Source organism: Pistacia vera, unplaced genomic scaffold (assembly GCF_008641045.1).
Source record: "Pistacia vera cultivar Batoury unplaced genomic scaffold, PisVer_v2 Contig129, whole genome shotgun sequence".
In the NCBI taxonomy this organism is placed as follows: Eukaryota; Viridiplantae; Streptophyta; class Magnoliopsida; order Sapindales; family Anacardiaceae; genus Pistacia; species Pistacia vera.
Window position 1 is genome coordinate 212344 of NW_022195346.1, and position 6109 is coordinate 218452.

At 37.4% G+C, this 6109-nt stretch overlaps 1 non-coding gene across 1 annotated transcript; it reads right to left on the bottom strand.

Moving 5' to 3' along the window:
* Positions 1-5685: 5685 nt before the first annotated feature.
* LOC116121951 lies at positions 5686-5792 on the bottom strand. The gene has a single exon (XR_004126810.1). It is a non-coding gene; the product is annotated as a small nucleolar RNA R71 (small nucleolar RNA).
* Between the last annotated feature and the right edge of the window lie 317 nt (positions 5793-6109).

The window sequence follows — 6109 nt, forward strand, 5'->3', positions numbered from 1 at the left end:
CAAGGCTTTCCTCGCAAACAAGAAGAAGTCAGATGCTTCGACTTCAGGTATGTTTATGATTGAGATTAACTTCTCTCGTTCAACATCTTGGGTCATTGACACAGGATGTGGTACTCACATTTGTACTGATGTGCAGGGACTAAGGCAGAATAGATTGCTTGCTAAGGGAGAAGTGGACCTATGAGTTGGAAATGGAGCACATGTGGTTGCATTAACTGTAGGGACTTATTGTTTTTCTCTGCCTTCAGGCTTATTATTAGAACTCAAAGACTATTATTTTGTACCTGCGATTTCTAGAAACATTATTTTAGTACCCGCTTTGGATAATATAGGATATCATTTTGAGATTTCTAATGGATTGTTGTCCTTTAGTTTGAATGGTATTCTATTTGGAATTGCAAGGTTATATAACGGATTATATGTTCTTGATTTGAACAATAAGGATATTCTCAACATTGAAACTAAGAAAGCTAAACATAGCGAACAAAACCATACATACCTCTAGCATTGTAGATTGCGTCATGTTAATTAGACCCGCATTGTAAAACTTCAAAGGGATAGAATTTTGGACCCTTTTGACTTCCAATCATTTAAGGTATGCAAGTCATACCTTTTAGGCAAGATGACCAAGTCGCCTTTCAAAGGATAAAGTGAAAGGGCTACTGAACTGTTAGGCATCATCCATAGTGATGTATGTGGTCCACTAATAGTTGAAGCCAGAGGTGGATATTCCTACTTCATCACATTTACTGATAATTTCAGTATATATGGTTATGTCTACCTTATGAGACATAAATCTGAAGTCTTTGATAAGTTCAAAAAATTTAGGAATGAAGTACAAAATATGTTGGGCAACAGTATTAAAGCTCTTTGGTCAGATCGAGGAGGTGAATACTTAAGCTCATGGTTTTCTGAATACCTGAAGGAATGTGGGATAGTATCGCAACTCACCCCTCTGTATACACACCAACACAATGGAGTGTTTAAAAGGAGGAATAGGACCTTACTTGACATGGTTAGGTCCATGATGAGTTTTAGTGAATTACCTGCATCATTCTGGGGTTATGCCCTTGAGACTGCAACTCACATTTTAAACCATGTGCCATCAAAGTCTATAGACAAGACTCCATTTGAATTATGGAATGGGCGAAAGCCCAATTTGTCTTATCTAAGGATTTGGGGTTGCGAAGCTTATGTCAAGAAATTGACTTTGAACAAGCCTGGTCGAAAATCCCACAAATGTATATTTATGGGGTGTCCTAAAGAGACCAAAGGATACTATTTCTACCATCCAAAAGAATGCAAAATTTTTGTTGCTCGTACGGGTGTCTTCCTAGAAAAGGAATTTTTTTCTAAGAAGTACTAGTGGGAGAAAAGTAGAACTCAATGAAGTTCTAAAGCCACAAGATATACAAGACGAAAGATAGGAAGATGTGCCGCAAGCAGTGGTTGAACATTAGGAGGAGGTTACTCCACAACTTATGGATCAAAGTGAACCACCTCAAGTAGCATAGGAGCTGCGTAGATCTGGAAGAGTACGCCATGAGCCTGAGAGATATAGTTATCTTGTGACTCAACATGCTGACGTACTTGTCTACGAAGACGATGAACCTAAAACCTACGAAGATGCTAAATTAGATCCAAATTTCGTTAAATGGCTTGAAGCCATGAAATCTGGATGGAATCCATGTACCAGAATCAAGTATGGTCTCTGATGGAACCACTTGAAGGGGTAAAACCCATAGGGTGTAAATGGGTTTTCAAGAAGAAGACTAACATGGATGGCAAGGTGCACACTTATAAAGCACGACTAGTTGCCTAAGGTTTCAAACAAATTCATGGTATTGACTATGAGGAAACCTTTTCGCCGGTTGCCATGATTAAATCCATCCGGATTATGCTTGCAATTGCTGCATATCATGATTATGAGATTTGGCAAATGGATGTCAAAACGACTTTCCTAAATGGAAATCTTGAAGAGGATGTGTATATGACACAACCCGATGGTTTCGTTCTTGATGGGCAAGCTGAGAAGGTATGCAAGTTACAAAGATCCATTTATAGACTCAAGCAAGCTTCAAGGAGCTAAAACATTCGTTTTGATGAAGTCATAAAAGAATTCGGTTTTATCAAGAACGAAGATGAGCCTTGTGTTTACAAGAAAGTGAGTGGGAGCGTAATGGCATTCCTAGTGTTGTATGTCGATGACATACTTCTAATCAGGAATGATATACCAAACTTGTAGTCGGTAAAGACTTGATTATCCAATTGCTTTTCCATGGAAAACTTAGGAGAAGCAGCCTACATCCCCGGAATAAAGACCTACTGAGATAGATCACGTAGGTTGCTTGGCCTAAGTCAGAGTACGTACATTGATAAGGTACTGAAGAGATTTAGTATGGAAGAATCCAAGAAGGGATTTCTTGTGATGTCACATAGTGTCTATCTCTCTAAGGACATGTGTCCTAAAACACATGATGAGAGAGATCAAATGAAGAGGATCCCATATGCGTCAGCAATTGGATCTATCATGTATGCCATGTTATACACTCGGATTAATGTCTCATGTGCGTTAAGTACTTGTAGTAGATATCAATCGGATCCAGGTAAGTATCACTACATAGCTGTCAAGAACATCCTTAAGTACCTGAAGAGGACTAAGGACATGTTCTTGGTTTATGGAGAAGAAAATGAGCTCACTGTAAAAGGATACAGTGATGCTAGTTTCCAAACGGATAAAGATGATTATCGATCGCAATCAGGGTTTGTATTTTGTCTCAATGGGGGTGTAGTGAGCTAGAAAAGCTCCAAGCAAACTACTGTAACAGACTCTACAATGGAGGTTGAGTATATTGCAATATCCGATGTGACCAAGGAGGCAGTTTGGAAGAAGTTCCTCACCGAACTTGGTGTGGTTTCCACGATTGTTGATCCGATAGATATCTATTGTGACAACAATAGAGCAATTGCTCAAACAAAGGAACCACGGTCTCACCGGAAGTCCAAACACATACTCATATGTTTTCATCTCATCAGAGAAATGGTTGAGAGGAAAGATGTACAGATCAATAAAGTTCATACTGATGACATCTTGCTAATCCACTGATGAAGCCTCTGTCACAGCAGAAGCATGAAAAACATTTAAGGTCATTTGGTATTAAATACACAAATGATTGGCTATAGTGCAACTTGGAGATTGTTAGAGCAGATGCCCTATAGGCAATCAATTATTGTAAAATTGACTCTGTAATAAATGTTTATTTATCAATAAAAGGCATATTCTTCTATAACGTGTATGTAATGATATATGTCCTTAGGATGGTAGAACCGTAACGAAGGTATCAAGTCTTTCAAATCTTGATAGTGAGAACCCTGTGATCACATATGATGGCCATTCTAGAAACATCCGTAGCCCCAGTATTATTCTGACCATGGACACAGATAATACGGTGAGGCTATCATAGTGGTGAACGACACTGTCGAAAGGCAGTCACTGATCTCACTTGTCAAGGTTGTTTGCCGACAACCTGGTGCAACGCATGGGTTCTTGCTGGAGGCAAGTTCACTGGACAGACCCACCAGAGGATTACATATGGATGGTACCGATAATCCTATTTTTCCCTATGATTTTGTATTGAATTTCGATAGGATTTAGGATACTTCTCATACAATTTGGGCCATAATTGCTACCTAATTCTATTAATTTATCTTTGCAGGCCTAAACGATGATTTTGAGCATAAATGAAAGTTTTCAACGTAAATTGTGTAACTTGAGCTTGGAAACTCGGAATGACCTGAATTTAGAAGCTTTGGAAAGCTAAGAAGAAGAGCTACAACATTCATGTTTTGGGTTTTTCCTAATTCGGACTGAACAAGGGTGAAAACTTGGCTTGAAGTCGTGAAAAGTACGCTGGGAACTGAAGAAAAACGTCTTTGGACGTGCTTCCGTATTTCTGCCATGACCTGAGCTTTAGACCTCAAAGTGTTCTGATTCTTAAACGACCAGAAACATAATTGAAAGGGATACAATTCATATGTTTAACAATTGTCCAGATTCAGACTCTATCATGCTAAAATTTGGCCTGAAAGTACTCGCCACGGCAAGGAAAAAGCTTCGCCGCGGCGAAACCTGCATCAGATGTAAAAATTAAACGACGCGTTTTGGCTTGCTAGGGCTTCATCCTTAAGTGAGAGAGGTATAAATTAGAGCGAAAAGGAAGAGGAAAGGGGCTTGGTTCGTCATTTGGAAGGCAGCTCTTGAAAGAAGAAGATTAATGAAGATTTGGGCTTCAAATTAGAGAAGATTTCTCCATCTTTTGCTTGTTTTTCAATGATGAATCTTGATTCTGTTTTTGTTATTTTAATTCATTTTTTAGTATGAACTGAGTTGTTTAGCTAGGGTTTGATGTAATCTTGATACAATGATTCAAATTTATATGAATTGATTTACTTTGAGTTTTAATTTCATGATTGAGTGTTTATCTCTTTGCTTAATGACTTTTGGATGCTTGATCACCATTCAAATGTGTATTATTCATAATGAGACTGAGAAGTGATTTGTGATTGTGCCTCTTGGGATAAATACTATAGATTAGCAAACGCTAGAGATAGGTTTAACTGTCTATGAAATCTAGATAGAATTCCATAAAGCTTAAAAGACTTTGAACTATTAATCTTCATTTTGTTGGGTGTGGAAGCTTGATAGGGATAAGTAGGGAAATGTAGCCTGAGAAGATATGTTTTACAACTTAGGGAATTCAATTTTCAATCAAGGAATTAGAACTTGGGTAATAGATTCTATGATTTGGGTTAGCGTATCTAGGTGAAATCAACACCCTAGCATTTTTTAGCATTGTTTAATTAGTTAAGTTGTTGGGTTTTGCTTTAATTTCATTATCATTCATTTATATTTTGTTAATTTGTATTTAGTTTGTTAATTTTCCATCAATCCAATTTATTGTTGTTTCAATTAGGACTTAAACTAGAGAAATCGGTACTTAGTAACACTATCTTTGTGGGAACGATACTCACTCATCACTTTATTACTTTGTGCGACTAGTGCACTTGCTATTTATGCATGTTGTAGTTACAACACATCAAGTTTTTGGCACCATTGCCAGGGATAGTTGATTATTAATATTGATAATATCTAGTGTAGTGCTAAATTGAAGCTTTTATTTCATTTATGTAGTCAATCGTAATTATTGTATAGTCTTAAGCTTGAGTTCTTTTCTTTTTAGTTTTTTTTTATTTTTTTATTTTGCAGTTAAGCTTAATTAACTGTTTCTTGTAGTGCATGTGGAGATCATGGTAGAAGTACATAGAATGTTGAGGAATTATGCCATACCAACGGTGCAAGAATGCAATTATGGTATTATAAGGCCACCTGTTGCAGTGAACTTTGAGATTAAGCCGACAATAATTCAGATTATCCAATAGTCAATCCAATTTGGTGGAAATTCATATGAGGATCCAATTTTGCATATCGCTAGCTTTCTAGAGATATGTGACACATTCAAGGTTAATGGAATGACTGATGATGCAATTAGGCTGAGATTGTTCTCATTTTCACTGAGAGATAAGGCAAAAGGTTGGCTCATGTCACACCCAGTTGGGACAATCACCACATGGGATGGATTAGCTCAAAAGTTTCTTGCAAAATACTTCCCACCAGAGAAGACGACAAAAATGAGAAACGACATTATCTCTTTCATGCAAGACAATGATGAATCACTCTATGAAGCTTGGGAGAGGTACACGAAGTTATTAAGGAAATGTCTACATCATGGTCTACCACTTTGGATACAAGTCCAAACATTTTACAATGGGTTGCTACCAAATATTCAAACTATGGTAGATGTGGCAGCAGGTGGAGCCTTAAATAACAAGACCCCAGAAGATGCTTATGAATTGCTTGAGATGATGGCCAACAATAACTACCAATGACCTAATGAGAGAGCAATGCGGAAGAAAACAATGGGTCTACATGAATTCGATGTGTTCACCACATTATCTACACAAATTGCATCACTTCAAAGCCAATTGGGAGGTATGAATGTAAATTCTATTCACTCACCTTTTATAACTTGTGAATTTTGTGCAGGAAACC